Source organism: Bubalus kerabau, chromosome 1 (genome assembly GCF_029407905.1).
Source record: "Bubalus kerabau isolate K-KA32 ecotype Philippines breed swamp buffalo chromosome 1, PCC_UOA_SB_1v2, whole genome shotgun sequence".
NCBI lineage: Eukaryota > Metazoa > Chordata > Mammalia > Artiodactyla > Bovidae > Bubalus > Bubalus kerabau.
The window spans coordinates 188,735,738-188,753,322 of NC_073624.1; the positions used below are offsets into that span (position 1 = coordinate 188,735,738).

Consider the following 17,585-nt stretch of genomic DNA (forward strand, 5'->3'; position numbering starts at 1 on the left):
TGTTTCTGTTTTATGTTTTGGTTCTTTGGCCATGTGGGATCTTAGTTTCCTGACCACACCCCTTGCATTGGAAGGCAAAGTCTTAAGCACCGGAGAAGTCCCCATTCTAATAATTGTTAAATGTAAAGTTTAGTGGCTTCGTATTGTTGGATACTCCCCATACCATCCATCTCTAGAACTTTCTCATCTTCCCAAACTGAAACTCTGTCCCCATGGAACACTGATGTCCCATTCCCATTCCCCTAAGTTTCTTGAGGTGAGAGATGTTTCATTTTGTCATTGCTGTATTTTTAATCCTTAGATCAGTGGTTGAGAACCTGTGGGCAATTTTACCCATCATGGGCCATTTGATGATGTCAGGGATATTTTTGATTATCATGACTGGAGGGGATGGAGTTGATACTGGCATAGAGCAGGTAAAGACCAACAACACTGCCCAACACTCTACAATGCCCAGGACAGCCCCCCTCCCAAGATAACTGGTGTTGTTCAGTCGTGTCTGACTGCAAACCATGGACTGAAGCACACCAGGTTTCTCTGTCCTTCACCATCTCCTGGAGCTTGCTCAAACTCATGTTCACTGAGTTGGTGATGCCATCTAAACATCTCATCCTCTGTCAACCATCTCTTCCTCTGTTGCCCCCTTCTCCTTCTGCTTTCAATGTTTCCCAGCATCAGGCTCTTTTCCAATGAGTCAGCCCTTCATATCAGGTGGCCAAAGTATTGGAGCTTCAGCTTCAGCATGAGTCCTTCCAATGAATATTCAGGATTGATTTCTTTTAGGATTGACTGGTTTGATCTCCTTGCAGTCCAAGGGACTCTCAAGAATCTTTTCCAACACCACAGTTCAAAAGCATCAATTCTTTGGCTTGAAACAAAGTTAGTTCTCAATAAAATTTGTTGAGGCAATGAAATGGCTAAACCTCCTTGAATCATCTTCTCTTCATTTGCAAAGGTGATTCATACAAATACATTTGATTCTCATTATTTGCAGTTTCTGTATTTGTAAATTTGCCTGTTGAACTTTATTTGTAACCCCCAAAATCAATACTCACGGTGCTTTCAGGATCATTTGTAGACAACACAGAGAAGTGAAAAAAAATGAGTACTGGCTGTGCCTGTGTTCCCAGCTGAGGCTGAACCAGGTGATGCTCATTCAAGCCTTGACTGTAAACAACTGTCCTTTTTGGGGTCTATTTAGTGCCATACTTTTAACATTTGGGGGTTTGTTGGTGACTTTGCTATTTATAATGGCCTCCACGCATGGTGCTGAAGTGCTGTCTAGTTTTTGTTAGCACAAGAAGGCTGCGACTGAGAGAGTTAATTTAGGTAGGCTGATAAGGAGTCGGGAGCCCTCAAGGAGGTAGGGGTCCAGTTCAGTTCAGTCACTCAGTCGTGTCCGATTCTTTGTGACCCCATGGACTGCAGGGTGCCAGGCTTCCCTATCCAACACCAACTCCCGGAGATTGCTCAAACTCATGTCCATCGAGTCAGTGATGCCATCCGACCATTTCATCCTTTGTCGACCCCTTCTCCTCCTGCCTTCAATACTTCCCAGCATCAAGGTCTTTTCAGATGAGTCAGTTCTTTGCATCAGGTGGCCATGGAGTTTCAGCTACAGCATCTGTCCTTCTAAGAAATATTCAGGACTGATTTCCTTTAGGATAGACTGGTTTGATCTCCTTGCAGTCCAAGGGACTCTCAAGAGTCTTCTCCAACACCACAGTTCAAAAGCATCAATTCTTTGGTGCTCAGATTTCTTTATGGTCCAACTCTCACATCCATACATGACTACTGGAAAAACCATACCTTGGACTAGTTGGAACTTTGTCGGCAAAGTAATGTCTCTGCTTTCTAATATGCTGTCTAGGTTGATCATAGCTTTTCTTCCAAGGAGTAAGTGTCTTTTAATTTCATGGCTGCAGTCACCATCTGCAGTGATTTTAGAGCCCCCCAAAATAGTCTGTCCCTGTTTCCATTGTTTTCCCATCTATTTGTCATGAAATGATGGGACTGGATGCCATGATCTTAGTTTTCTGAATGTTGAGTTTTAAGCCAGCCTTTTCACTCTCCTCTTTCACTTTCATCAAGAGGCTCTTTAGTTCTTCTTCACTTTCTGCCATGGGGCGGGGGTGTCATCTGCATATCTGAGGTTATTGATATTTCTCCCGGCAATCTTGACTCCAGCTTGTGCTTCATCCAGCCCAGCATTTCGCATGATGTACTCTGCATATAAGTTAAATCAGTAGGTGACAATATACAGCCTTGACATACTCCTTCCCCAATTTGGAACCAATCCGTTGTTCCATGTCTAGTTCTAACTGTTGCTTCTTGACATGCATACAGATTTCTCAGGAGGCAGATAAGGTGGTCTGGTATTCCCATATCTTTAAGAATTTTCCACAGTTTATTGTGATCCACACAGTCAAAGATTTTGGCATAGTCAATAAATCAGAAGTAGATATTTTTCTGGAACTCTCTTGCTTTTTCTATGATCCAGTGGATGTTGGCTATTAGTTCTCTGGTTCCTCTGCCTTTTCTATCTTCAGTTTGAACATCTGGAAGTTCTCAGTTCATGAACTGTTGAAGAATTTTGAACATTTTGGAGAATTTGAACATTCTTGGAGAATTTTGAACATTACTTTGCTAGTGTGTGAGATGAGTGCAATTGTGCAGTAGTTTGAACATTCTTGGGCATTGCCTCTCTTAGGGATTGCAATGAAAACTGACCTTTTCCAGTCCTGTGGGCACTGCTGAGTTTCCCATATTTGCTGGCATATTGAGTGCAGCTCTTTCACAGCATCATCTTTTAGGATTTGAAATAGCTCAACTGTAATTTCATCACCTCCACTAACTTTTTTCGTAGTGATTCTTCCTAAGGCCCACTTGACTTCACACTCCAGGATGTCTGGCTCTAGGTGAGCAATCACACTATCATGGTTATCTGGGTCATTAAGATTTTTTTGGTATAGTTCTTCTGTGTATTCTTGCCTTGTCACCTTTTCTTAATATCTTCTGCTTCTGTTAGGTCCATACTGTTTCTGTCCTTTATTGCACCCATCTTTGCATGAAATGTTCCTTTGGTATCTCTAATTTTCTTGAAGAGATCTTTAGTCTTTCCCATTCTATTGTTTTCCTCTATTTCTTTGCATTGATCACTGAGGAAGGCTTTCTTATCTCTCCTTGCTATTCTTTGGAACCCTGTATTCAGATGGGTATATCTTTCCTTTTCTCCTTTGCCTTTAGCTTCTCTTCTTTTCTCAACTATTTGTAAGGCATCCTCAGACAACCATTTTGCCTTTTTGCATTTCTTTTTCTTGGGGATGGTCTTGATCCCTGCCTCCTGTACAATGTCATGAACCTCAGTCCATAGTTCCTCAGGCACTCTATCAGATCTAATCCCTTGAGTCTATTTGTCACTTCCACTGTATAATTGTAAGGGATTTGATTTAGGTCATACCTGAATGGTCTAGTGGTTTCCCCTACTTTCTTCAATTTAAGCTGGAATTTTGCAATAAGGAGTTCATGATCTGAGCCACAGTCAGCTCCTGGTCTTGTTTTTGCTGACTGTATAGAGCTTCTCCCTCTTTGACGGCAAAGAATATGATCAATCTGATTTCGGTATTGACCATCTGGTGATGTCCAAGTGTAGAGTCAACTCTTGTGTTGTTGGAAGAAGGTGTTTGCTATGATCAGTGCGTTCTCTTAGCAAAACTCTGTTAGCCTTTGCCCTGCTTCATTTTGTACTTCAAGGCCAAACTTGCCTGTTACTCCAGGTATCTCTTGACTTCCTATTTTTGCATTCCAGTCCCCTATGATAAAAAGGACATCTTTTTTTGGTGTTTGTTCTAGAAGGTCTTGTAGGTCCTAAAAGAAATGTTAAGTTTCTTCAGCATTAGTGGCTGGGGCATAGACTTGGATTATTGTGATGTTGAAAGGTTTGCCCTGGAAATGAACAGAGATCATTCTGTCATTTTTGAGATTACACCCAAGTACTGCATTTCAGACTCTTTTGTTGACTATGAGGGCTACTCCATTTCTTCTTGCCCACAGTAGTAGATATAATGGTCATCTGAGTTAAATTCACCCATTCCAGTCCATTTCAGTTCACTGATTCCTAAAATGTCTATGTTCACTCTTGCCATCACCTGATTGACCACTTCCAATTTACCTTGATTTGTGGACCCAACATTCCAGGTTCCTATGCAATATTGTTCTTTAGAGCATTGGACTTTACTTCCATCACCAATCACATCCACAACTGGGTGTAGTTTTCACTTTGGCTCTGTCTCTTCGTTGTTTCTGGAGTTATTTCTCCACTCTTCTCCAGCAGCATATTGGCCACCTACCTACCTGGGGAGTTCATCTTTCAGTGTCATATCTTTTTGCCTTGTCATACTGTTCATGGGGTTCTCAAGGTAAGAATACTGAAGTGGTTGCCACTTCAATATTCTTGCTTTGGGAAGGGGTCAAGGGCCCTGGAGATGGCGAAAAGGGTCTGTGGTTCTCAAAGAGGAGAAAAGGACAAAACTTTTTTTTCTACATTGCCTTGTCTTTAAACCCAGAGCTAATGATTACACAACACTCAACGTAAACCCTGTACTAAGGATTATAGAACAACAATGTATCTTGCTCTAGGACTTGTTTCTCCTTAACAAGAACCTTCTGACTAATCTTGCCATCTTATGTGGGAGTAGAATCTGGTAAGACCTTTCTATTGTTAGTTCTAATCTTGTTAATTTAAGATATATGCTGTAGGAGTGAGTCTAGTAAAAGTATATAAGGCCTTGAAAAGAATAGTGAGGGGGCACTCTCCTTCCCCCTTCTGATGTCTATGTCAGAAGCTTTCTCTGTCCATTTTAAACTTTAATAAAACTCTGCTACACAAAAACTCTTGAGTGATCAAGCCTGGTCCCAAAGCTAAATCTTCTTCGGAAATCACGAATCCAACATTGTTCACCATAAGCTATCAAGATGTGCCTTATGGAGAAAAAAAGCATGTTAGATAAGCTTCATTCAAGTGTGAGTTATAGTGTTGTAGACTGTGAGTTCAATGTAAAGCAATCTACAATGTATATTAAACAAGATGCCCTTAAACAAAACAAAACACACACACACACACACACACACACATTTATGTATTGATCGACTAATGAACATGTGATCTGAGGCTTGCAAGAACCTGTCTGTATTTCCCCTGGGAGCAATGGGTCAGTATTTGCCATTTCAGTGTTTGCTGCAACATTATAGAGCAGAACTGCTGCCAATAACGAGAATCAACTGTATCTACTTCTGAGGGCTATTGTGTGGACTAGATAACGTTGTGCATGTAAAGCATTTTACACACTGCTCACAGCAAATAGGGGCTTTCCTGGTGGCTCAGATGGTAAAGAATCCACCTGCGATGCAGAAGACCTGGGTCAAATCCCTGAGTAAGAAAGATTCCCCTGGAGAAAGGAGTGGCAACCCACTCCAGTATTCTTGCCTGGAGAATTCCACGGGAAGAAGAGCCTGGTGGGTTACAGTCCATCAGGTTGCAAAGAGCCAGATACAACTGAGTGACTAACACTTACAGCAAATAATAGGAAAAAAAGATACTATGCATTCCAGAGAAAACAGACCTGCTTTTGTAAAAGGTATGCAGCATGGATTAGCTAGTTAGAGCCTCAGGGAATCAGAATGAGGTCCTGGGTAATTACCACACTGGCCTTCAGCCAGGGCATGGCGGGGGAGCTGCGTTTGCCAGACGCACTGGATTGTTCCTTAATGACCACACATGGCCATTAAGACACAAATGGAAGAATGCCATCCACTAAATCACCCATACGGCTTTCCTTGGCACCCTGGGCTTGCCATGGTTTCTGTCCAAGGGTTGACTAGCCCTGTGCCTGCTTAAAAGGGGGGCAAAAGAACACCACTCCAGCATGATCAGTAAATGGACACTTTTGGGGGGGGGGCTTAAAATTTTTTAAAAATTAAATATTTATCTTTGGTGTCTTAGTTGCAAGACACTTAGTTTAGTGTCTTTGGAATCTTTGACCTTCACTGCAGACTGAAGACTCTTAGCTGCAGCATGTGGGATCCAGTTCCCTGACCAGGGATAGAATCCTGGCCTCCTGCATTGAGAGTGTGGAGTCTTAGCCACTGGACCACCAGGGAAGTTCCAAAAAATTAATTTAAAAAATTTAAATACTTGTAGACTCACACACAGTTGTAAAAAGTAACACAGAAAGATCCTATGTACCCTTTTCCACAATGTTACCCAATGGTATTAATAACATCTTGGAAAATTATAATACAATAGCACAATTGCTAATGATACAGTCAAGATACACATTTCAATCACCTTAGGAGCTCTCATGTTGCCCTTTTATAGCTACTCCTACTCCCCGTTCCCCCACCCCCATGCCCTTAACTGGTGGAAATCACAAATACATTCTCCGTTTCTATAATTTTTGATCTTTCAAGAATTTTATGTAAATAGAATCATATGTGACCTCTTGACATCAGCTTTTCCTGCTCAGCATAATTCTCTAGAGCTTTATCCAAGTTGTTGTGTGTATCAAGAGTTTATTCCTCCTTACTGCAGAGTAACATTCCATTTATATGAAATGTCCAGAACTGGCAAATCCATAGAGACAGAATGCAAACTAGTGGTGGCCAGGGGCTGGGGGAGGTGTGGGCAAGTAACTGTGAAGGGGTACAAGGTTTCTTCTTGGAGTGATGAAAATGTTCTGGAATTAATGTTTGTAACCACCATCCACAACTTTATGGATATGCTAAAAAAAAACTGAATTGCACACCTTAGGTGGGTGAATTGTATGGTATGTGAAGTATATCTCAATAAATCTGTTCTTAACCAAAGAGTACAGTTTGGTTATGAACTGCTTCCCTGAATCCAAGTTCTTGAGGACTGGTGTCGGGCAGCTCACTGTTACCCACCAAGAAGGCCCTGCGTGTAGTAAGTGGGTAAAGAACTATCTCTCAAAATGAATTACCCTTAGAACAGGGTTTCTCCACCTTGGCACTGCCGATATTGGAGACGGGCTCTTCTCTGTCATGGGGCACCTACCTGCACACTGCTGGGTCTTGTGCAGCATCCCTGGTCCCCACCTACTTGATGCCAGGAGCACTCCAGTCATGACAGCCACAGATGTCCCCAGACACTGTCCACTGTCCTCTGGGGGCAAAATACTCCAGTTGAGAACCGCGAATTTAGAGCCACTGAATCAGCAGGATTTGGTTGTATCAGCAGGGCCATATTCACCTAGCCAGAAACGGTCAGCGGGGCAACGAAACCCCGCTCAAAAAGGAAAAACCACTGCTGCTGCTGCTGCTAAGTCGCTTCAGTCGTGTCCGACCCTGTGCGACCCCATAGACGGCAGCCCACCAGGCTCCCCGGTCCCTGGGATCCTCCAGGCAAGAACACTGACTGGAGTGGGTTTCCATTTCCTTCTCCAATGTATAAAAGTGAATAGTGAAAGTGAAGTCGCTCAGTCGTGTCCGACTCCTGGCGACCCCATGGACTGCAGCCTACCAGGCTCCTCCATCCATGGGATTTTCCAGGCAAAAGTACTGGAGTGGGTTGCTATTTCCTTCTCCAATGCAGCCTCGAAATCCCCAAGCTGAGAGGTTAAAGGGAAGTCCAATATGGGGCGGGGCTTGCGGCGAGGGGCGGAGCTTGAACCAAATCAAAGAGGGTCAGGTCTGGGACTCCACCGGAAGAGGGTCGAGCCAAAGACCCTGATGCTGAGTAGAGGGAAAGTGGGGACTCCGAGTAAGGGGAGGGGCTTGCAGCGAGGGGAGGGGTTCGAGGCAAAGATACGCCCTCGGAAGCAGACTAATAAGCGAGAAAGCGCGAGCTTCGCGAGTGGGGGCGGGGCCTGAGGCGCGTGGCGGGGCGCGAGAGGCACGCGGCCCAGGCGCCGGCCAGATGACGTCATGCGCTGACGGCCCCGCCCCTTCGCGCCTCCGGGTCGGCGGGCGCTTAGTGGAGACGCCAAGATGGCGGCGAGTAACTATTATGGCTTTGCGCAAGGCGTCGGCTCGCAGTACAGGTAACGGCCCCCGCGCCGCCCGCGCCGCCCGCGCCGTTCGACCCTAACCCCGGCCCCGGGGAGGCCACAGCCCCGAGTTGTTTCTGTCGGGGAGAGCCGGAGGGGCTCCTGACGTGGGAGGGGGCTCTCGGCCTGTCGCGGGGATGTGCCCGAGGAGGAATTGTACCTCAGCGGGCACCGAGGTCAGACCACGGAAGGGGCTGCCCTAGGAGGATGCAGCACCTGAGGTGGGGGAGAGAAGACCGGCGTGGGACGGTACCTGACTGGGTTAGGGGCGGGGCAAGGGCCAAGGACGGAGGGCGGGGGCAGGGCGAGTAGGGAGAAGACCGAGACCTGTGAGGGCACCTGGCGGGGCTGGGGGTGGAGCAGAGAGACCTTGGCGGGGAGCAGGGGAGCGGAGGTGGGAACTTGACCCCTAATTGGGAGGCCAGACAGCCTCGGAGGGGTTCCTGACCGGGCAGGGGGATTTTAAGTTTGGAGGGATGGACCCTAGCGGGGGCGGGGGTCAGGGGGTGCTACAGAACACAGAGACCCGGGAGGGAGAGACAGAGGCCTGGGGGAGGGGGATAGAGGCCTGACTGGAGGGGCGGGCCGAGACTCAAGGGAGTAGCAGTCTGAACCTGAGGGATGTCCTGAGATCCAATAGGAGAGCAGGCACCTGGGGCTCCGGGGGACGGGAACCATAAGGAAGGGTAGAGGGACCTGGAATCCTGAAAGTCAGTGGAGGAGGCCATTGGGTACTTGAGTTTTAACAGACTCGGAGAAGGGAATTCTTGCCTGGAGGATCCCATGGACAGAGGAGCCTGGCGGCCACAGTCCATGGGGTCGCAAAGACTTGGACGCGACTGAGTGATTAACAGACTGGGAGGGCTTGCCTGTGGTAAAGAATCCGCCCGCCAATGCAGGAGACACAGGTTCGATCTCTGGGTCGGGAAAATCCCCTGGAGAAGGAAATGACAACCTACCCCAGTTTTCTTGCCTGGGAAATCCCATGGACAGAGGAGCCTGGCGGGCTACAGTCCCTGGGGAAGCTGAGTCAGACACGACTAAAATGCAATGCAGTGCAACAGACAGGGACCTAAGCATTGGGAGGGGAGAGAAAGCTGAGAGAAGAGCTGGTGGGAGGTGGGGGGCGGGGGGCGTGGAGGTGGGCAGGGACAGGAAGCAGTCAGGGGAAGGAAATATCTAGGGGTAGAGACACATGGAGTGCGTATGGACTCCAAATGTACACACAAACACCGCTTTCCACGGCTTCTCCTTGGAGCCTCTGTTAGGTCTCAGTTTTTCAGCTGGGCATGCAAGACCAGGTCCCCGGCAGGGATGCAGACAGAGCTGGTGTCCCTGAGGAAAAGTGTCCCCCTCCTTACATCATTTTCATGTGTCACCCTGGGGTCAGTTTCCAGCTGGTAGCCTGGCAGAACCTTCCGGGCCAGTTGCTTACAGACTGGATTCGAACTGCCCCTTAGGTAACTGAGAGACTGGTGTCTGCTTGCAGGATGGGCCTGCGCCTCATGTTTGTTTCATGCTCTGTTTCAGCACGTTGAACACAGGTCAGGCTGGTGGGAAGTTAGTGCCCACCTGTCTACCCAGTTGTGATGCTGCCATGTTCACTCCCATGGGGTCAGAAGGAATGAGGTCAGGGCTTGGATCCAAGGCTTGTGCAGCTTGCAGAGTTCTTCCTGTTTCCTGTACCCAGAGTGTTCTCTAGGTGTAGCATTGACTAGATATAGATTTTCTATCGGGGAAAGGATGTCTAGCCTGCTGTTTCCTGAAACAAGAGTGTTGCATTTTTATGTCCTCTTTCCCTGTTTCCGGCATCCTTGGCAGTATTCTTATGGCCAGTGCTTAGTTACAGCAGCAGGACTTGGCTAGGCTGTCAGAGACCAAGGTCTTTTTTGGAAATGCTGTGTCCCTCTGCCTGCTTGCTGCCGCTTCTTTCTCTTCTTTCTCTCTCTTTTTCTGTTTCCCTTTCTTTTTCTTTCTCCAGTGCTTTCTTCAGTCAGATGTGGAAAATCACTTGAATGTTGTGCTTTCTATTAAGATTATCTTCCAAGAGAAATTTGAGAATTGGCACTGGTAAAATAGGTAATCTCAGGACTTCAGATGGTCTTGTCATTTATTTGAATTAAGGTACTTAAACATTTTGATGCAGCTATTGTCTGGATTCTGATAACTTAAGTCATACAGTAAACATCCATGTAACTAAGGATGTGAAACTGTCATGAACTAAATGTCAGATTTGTCTGTCTTTAAAATTGTCCCCAAGAAGGTGTGTTATTCCTTAAGAAGTAGATTTAACTAAAACAGAAGCGTAGGAATTATAGCAAAGTAAATTTCAGTCTCACAAAACCTTGAAACGAGATAATCTGCATTATCTGAACAGTTTTAAGTTAACCAGACATTCCCTTTTGGGGAAAACGACTTCTGCTTGAAACCTTCAGCTGCTTTTAAAGTATATATTTCTTGTGTAATGTGCCATGGAAAAACTGATCAGACAACAGATTTTGTGAGTACCAGCTTTGTGGTAGCATTTGGACAGCAGTATTGACAAAGCCCATTTCATGAACTACCAAAGCAAAGACAGCAGTTTATTTCTTAGAGGAATTTTGTGTAGATTTTCTTGGCTTTTAAAACTGGTAACTACAGGGGCTTCTCTGGCAGTCCAGTGATTAATACTGCGTGCCTCCAGTGTAGGGGTGCAGAGTCAATCCCTGGTTGGGGCGCTAATAGCCCACATGCTGCGTGATGCAGCCAAAAAGTAAAAACTTAAAAAAAAAGAAAAGGATCAAATGCACATTCACTCTTGAACTATAAGAAAAGTTTGTAATTCCTTGTTAATAATGGTGATTTTAATTTATTTCACCTTATGTGGTCTTTTAGATCTCTTAAGGCTTTTTTAGAGTTAGCGCTGTAAGTTTTCAGAAGTAAGGATTAATCCCACTTGGAAAATTGACAGTGCATTTAATTTGCACTGAATGCAGGTTTCAGTTGTGAGGCTGAGAGATGCTCGAGAAATCCGACAGGGCCCTGTGTGAGTTAAGTCATGTTGGTAATGAAAACATTGAGAGCTCAGAGCTGTCCGGTGGATGTTCACACTGGTGGAACATGACAGGCAGGCCAGATCTACTGTGAACATTTCCCTCTTCTTGCAGTTTTTTAAAAAAGTATTTCTTTGTTTGGCTGCGCCAGGTCTTAGCTGCAGCCCTCGGAATCTGTAGCTGTGGCATGTGGGATCCTCCTCCCTGACCAGGGCTTGAACCCAGGCAGTTTTGTCAAAACATCACCCATCTAGTGTAGTTGGTGGCCTCTACCTTTGCATTCTTGTTAAAGCTAAGATGGCTGCTGGATTTTGGTGTAATAGTTGATTTCCCATCAGGAGCTTGATAAGCTTTTGGCGTTTATGTTAATGGCTGGATTCCTTTACCTGGAGAGTGTCAGAAAGTTGGAAGCCTGAGTGAAACCCCATCAAACTCCATTAGTGGTACTAACACTGAGGAGTGCTGGTTACCAACTCTCTGTGTTGAATAAGTCCCAGGCACTTGACATCTCGTCCAGTCCTCCCAGTTAATCCTGTGAGCAGGGTATTCTGATGCCTGTTTTGCTGATAAGGGAATGAGGCTTGGGGTACAGTAACTGGTGTAGGATCCCCAGGGTGACAAGCAGTGGGGTCTGGCTAGGCATGCGGGCTGCCATGCCTCTGCCCCTTGGTGGGGCTTACCTGAGTCTTTGAGGTGCTGGTGGTAGCAGACCAAGCCTGACACAGCCGCTTAGCAGTGGGGCCTGCTGGCGGAGACTGGGTTTCGTCATTCTGTAGGTTGTTGCCTGGATCCTGCCCCTTAAGTTTGGGTCCTAGTCAGATTGTGGTTTAGGGACATGTTCTTCCGACCTTGAGCAATGACCTTCTCTGGAGCAGGAAAGCCGAGGAAGCATCTAGTCCAGGGTGGTGGGGATGGTAATGGTAAGCCAAGCCGTATCTCTGTAATCTCTCCCAGTCAAAACAGGTAGCTTGGGAAAGGCACCGGGGCCCACGCCAGCCATAAGGAGCGGCACAGGAAGACCACCCATTAACACACCCAGGTGGGAGCCTTGCCCTGTCAAGGCCGGCGCAGCATCCAAGTTGTACCATTGCCAGCCTCTGTTGCCTGTACCCACCCCCCAGCATGCCCCCACTCCGGTCTCCAGGCTGTTCCAGAATAAACCTTCCCCTCCAAGGCCTGTCTGTCCCCTGAACTTAGGTCCCAGGAGCGCAAGCTGCCAGGGAGAATCTGATGTCATTGCCCCGGGGACTGGGATGGGGCTGGTGGGAACATGACCTGACTGCTCCTCAGCAGTACCTCCTTTCACTCCTGATGGGATTAGCTGAAGTGGACCCTGGGAACACGGGGCACAGGAGTTCTCCTGTTAGAGTGTAACTCCTGTCGTTTTTTTAAAGGCCCATCTCTATCAGGCTGAGATACCTGCTAGGGGTTGAGTGAGAGGGCCCTTTGGAAGGCAGTTTTGAGTGGCAGCTCTCAACTGCAGACAAAACCTGATTTCAGGGTATTTTAAGGAAAACCTTTCAAATGATAGAACTGTGTTATCTGTGTTTCTATCGCAAGTACATGAGGTACATTGAAAGTTTTTGAAGTGTGGATTTTGAATTTTCATTTGATACATTCTAGAACCAGAAGTCAGCTCATCAACCTCAGAGTATAAGTTAATTCCTAATTTAGATTTTTTTTTCTCAACATATTCTGTTTCTGAATGTTTTTTAGTTTTGTTTTGTCTTTTGTCTGGATCTACCAGTGTATATATGGAGGAGGAAATGGCAACCCACTCCAGTGTTCTTGCCTGGAGAATCCCATGGACAGAGGAGCCTGTTGGGCTGCCGTCTATGGGGTCGCACAGAGTCGGACACGACTGAAGCGACTTAGCAGCAGCACCAGTGTATATATTTAGAATGACCAAAACAGCTACATCAAATTTAAAAGCATTTTCAAGTGATCCTTTAAAATTGTGTTTTCACATTGAGTGTAATTGGTGTTGTTCTACGTGGCTGTGGAGGTAAGGACCAAGACCATTGACCTGGATGAATAACCAAAGAGCCCTAAAAAGTAAGGCAGACAGGTAGAAAGGTATTCGTAGACTTTGTATTTACTATTTTATATGAATAGATTGAAAGTCTGAAACTTCAGATCAGGGATTGCAGACAGCCTTGTGAGGGGCAGACACGTATATGTATGAGTGGTCTAAGAGGACAGAGGGTATACCGGGGGAGGATCACAGCAGGGCCTGCGCACCTCACCCCCGCTGGTCATTGACTCGTGGGACTGAGCCTGGAGTCTTCCTGCTTTCCCAGAGAACCCGAGATCCCTGTTCTGTGTGAAATCCCCCAAGTTTTAAATACCAGGACCAAATTCAGACTGTGAGACAGATGACATCTGCTTCCATTCTGTGACCTTCCTTTATGTTCTTGAGGATACAAGAATGTACAGGAAGATAATTAAACTTAATGTTTAATAAGACAGGAGGAAAGGAAGACATTATAGTTTACAGTGAATAGTTGAAAGGAACAGTACCTATTTCAACTAGGAGGAGGAGCCCTCCATATCAACTGGTTTTAGTTATTTAAGAAAGTTCTGGGTTTGTGTGTGTGTCTGTGTATTAAAAATTAACATCAGTTTTTGTTTCCATCACGACTCTGAGCTCTTTAGATAGCTTATTCATCTAAGGTGAGGAACGCTGTCTAATTCAAAACAGAATTAGGAAGCTTTGACAAAGCACAGAGATTTTTTTCTTGTTTCTTTTGTTTTTTGCATGTCTGTGACACCTTAAATCTGAAGGGTGCTCTTTGGTCATAGCGTATGGTAGAATCTTGGTAGTAAAAGCTTTGGTACCACCCAGGGTTTCACTGTTTGACTGATTGTTTCTTCTTCTGTGCCTTGTACTGAGGCATCTGCCATCAGCTGGGAACTGATCTCTGCCTGTCCTTTCTTTGGATTTGTGTAAGGTTGCTAGACCTTTTTAAATTAGAAACTTCATTTGTAAATATTTTGAGGGATGGGACTTTTTTTTTTTTTTTTGGTAGATATTTTGCTGCTTTGGGCAGTTTTCTCCCCCCAGAGGTAAGTTGCATTTATGGCACATCACTCTTCACTTGCCTTTCACAATTAACTGTTGACTAAGAATTGAGAAGGCTTCCATGGTGGCTCAGTGGTAAAGAATCTGCCTGCCAGTGCGGGAGGCGCAGGTTCAATCCCTGGGTCGGGAACATCCCCTGGAGAAGGAAATGGCAACCCACTCCAGTATTCTCGCCTAGGAAATCCCATGGACAGAGGAGCCTGGCGGGGTACAGTCCATGGGATTGCAGAAGAGTCAGACATGACTCAGAGACTAAACAAGATTTGAGAAATCCCTTGCTTTGGTTCTGCAGCACTTTGTAGTTTGGAAAATCAGTTCCATAGACTGAGATTATCTCCTTGATGGGGAGCAGAATGAACTATAACTTCTCAGACTCTTGGAATGAATGTTTTAAAAAGCCAGTGGCTTCTTTTAAATTTTGAATGTCCTTGGTTGGATCCGGGGTTGGTGGTTCAACATATGTTGTATTTGCTCATGAGGAACTCAGATTGGCTGTCTAGTGGCTGCTTCCTGTGTTGACGCAAGAGGCACATGCGCTAGACCAGCACCAACATGGCTGTGGAGGTTCTTCTGCCCCTTGAAACAGCAGGAGAGGGCTGGACCGCGAATGAGCCCTCGCTGTGCCCAGAGTAGCCTTTTAAGGGTTTGGTTCATTGCAGTAAAGAGGTGCAGCCACACTGATCCTGGTTGACCTGCACTGCTTTGGCGGGGGACGGTGTGTGTGTGTACATAACGCTTTCTGTTTAGCTTAACCAGCATGTATCAACAAGACGGCGTTCTTAAGCATCTGACCCACAGCGCTAACCATGCAGCCACCCTCCACGTGAAAACTACATTCCTTTTCAGAAGAACAGAAGAGGATTCTTGGAGTTTCACTGCCAAACAACGTGGCTCACCCTTGAGGCTTAGGAAGCTCCCATCAGCGGTCTCAAACCCCTGCTTCGGGAATGTCCAGCCATCTTGTGACTGTGTGGAGGCTCAGGCTGGCCCTGACTGGGGAGCTGGGGTCTCCTGACTACATTTCAAAGAAGGTTGCAGACGGGGGCAGAGGAATGAAATTCTCCATCCTCTTCCTAAGAGCCCAAGGATTTAGTGCATCAGATCTAAAGCTTTCCAGGGCGTTTTCTGGGTATCCCTGGATCTGAAATGGGCATTTCATATGGAGAATGCATATAGCTTTCATGGTAAAAAAAAAAAATCCGTTAGAAAAAAAATCAGAATTGTTACGGATGTAAATGTACGGTATGTCATATGTTTGACATAAAACCCTTGTCAACCAAAGTGCCAAACGAGGTCATCTCTCTGGGTGTGTATGTATGCGTGTACACACAAAGTAACAGGTGTGATCTCATTGCCAATAAAACATCTGAACACCTCCCTGATGAATGTCTTGAGTGAGCATGTTAGCCTTACCCTAACCCTAACCCCTGAATGTTCCTCAGCCATGTAGGAGTCACAGACACACCTGGGGAGCTGACCGGGGTCAGGATGCAGAAGCCAGGGTTTTCTCCCCACAGCCCTGCAGAGTTCATGATCATCTAGGCTGAGATGTCAGACTGTCCTGCACTCAGGTTTAACCCCTCCGTCTGGTTTAGTTTAAGCCACAGGGTGGGCAGGGGGAGTGTTAGGAGCAGGGCTAATAAGTGAGTGAGTGAAGAGCTCTGCCCTGGAGAGAAGAGTCCATGATTTGTTTTTTTTGTTTTTTTTTTTTTGATGTGAACCATTTTGTAAAGTCTTTATTGAATTTTTTACAGTATTGTAACAAATACTGTTATAATAGTTAACTGTTAACTTCTGTTTTATGTTTTGATTTTTTGGGCATGAGTTGTGCAGGATCTGAGCTCCCTGACCAGGGATCAAACCTGCAGCCCCTGCATTAGAAGGTGGACTCTTAACCACGGGGCCACCAGGGAAGCCTGTGATTTTATTTATTTATTTATTTTAACACCTAAAACAGTACATACTGGAATATAGCTGATTAACGACGTGGTGGTGGTTTAAGGTGAATAGCGAAGGGACTCAACCATACGTATACATGTATATCCTTTCTCCCCCAGCTCCCCTTCCATCCAGTCTGGCACATAACATTGAGCAGAAGTTCAGTGTGCTATACGATAGGTGGGAAGTCTGTGATTTTAAAAGAAATCATTGTGTGAGGTTTCTCACCACTGTGATTCCAGGAAAATCTTTTTTCCACTTGATTTTTTTCTGCCCCAAACTCTGCATGTTTTTGATCCTGTGTGTGTTCTCAGTGAGAATGATTCTGTGAAAGAAAGAGTCTGCAGCGGAGATAGTCGTTACGGCAAACCTAGAATGACCTGTCGCTCCTCCTGACAGTCCCTGGCACATTTCACCACCTGCCTGTAGCTCCCTCAGGTGTGTGCCCTTCTGAAGTGAGGTCTGTGCTCAAGATCCGACATGTCCTTCATGGTTGGCCTTAGAGGAGCAACCAGAGTGTGTCCCATGGGGGAGACCCCCGGGTCGGGAAACGTAGCCTCCCCAGATGTATCCCCTCCATGTCCCCATCAGCTCAGCGACTCACTGAACAAAATGACATCCATGGGTCTCTCCATTCTAAAGTCTTATGACTCCGCGCTTCCAGTGCAGGGGGCTCCAGTTTGATCCCTGGTCCAGGAATTAAGATCGCCACATGCCATATGACACAGACAAAAATAACAAATAAATACAATAAGAATAATAAAACAAGTTTTAAAAATCTTATCTAGATGTTTAGTCACCCAAAAAAGCCTGACTCCCTGAAACAGAATTCAGACCAGAAAGCCGTCAGAGGATACTTACCTGGGACCCATAGACGAGGACGCCAGCTAGGACTTTGAGTCTGTGTCACTCAGACGTGCTTCAGCCTTGCTCTTCCTGAGCCCACAGATGCCGGTGCATTCCCCCAGCTTCCTGCCTCAGCTCCCCACTCCCAGGCAGGGCAGGGCAGATGGCAGCCGCTGGGTCCTCGTCACAAGGACTGTGTCCCGAGTGCTGTGTCGCAGTGGCACACCCTCCCTGTGAGCAGCAGATGAGCACACAGCGGCGGCAGCAGCAGCCGGGGCCCCTGGCTTAGGGAAGCCTCACCTGGGGTCAGTTCATGACTCTTCATTCCTCAGCACTCAACTCCCAGCGCCCTGCTCTTGCTTAGGAATCTTGTGCAGACCATGCTGGATTCTCACACCTGCTCTCTTAGGCCTGTGCAGTGGGGTTTTTTTGTTTGCTATATTTGAATTGGAGTAGGAAATGGCAACCCACTCCATTATTATTCTTGCCTGGAAAATTCTGTGGACAGAGGAGCCTGGCAGGCTACAGTCTGTGTTGTCGCAAAGAGTCAGACATGACTGAGCACAAACAAAATATTTAAATTTGGAGCCAGTACTGTAAAGTTGGGAGACTTTTCAGAAATTT

General features: G+C 46.2%; 2 long non-coding RNA genes across 2 annotated transcripts; one reads left to right on the forward strand and one right to left on the reverse strand.

The window, feature by feature from the left end:
- Positions 1-4,783: 4,783 nt before the first annotated feature.
- Positions 4,784-7,662, reverse strand: LOC129642079 (uncharacterized). The gene is made up of 3 exons (XR_008709531.1): positions 7,268-7,662; positions 7,073-7,180; positions 4,784-4,980 (listed from the first exon to the last, which is right to left on the reverse strand). It is a non-coding gene; the product is annotated as an uncharacterized LOC129642079 (long non-coding RNA).
- LOC129642078 (uncharacterized) lies at positions 7,663-15,554 on the forward strand. Its single transcript, XR_008709529.1, has 2 exons — positions 7,663-8,057; positions 14,925-15,554. It is a non-coding gene; the product is annotated as an uncharacterized LOC129642078 (long non-coding RNA).
- The last annotated feature ends 2,031 nt before the right edge of the window (positions 15,555-17,585 follow it).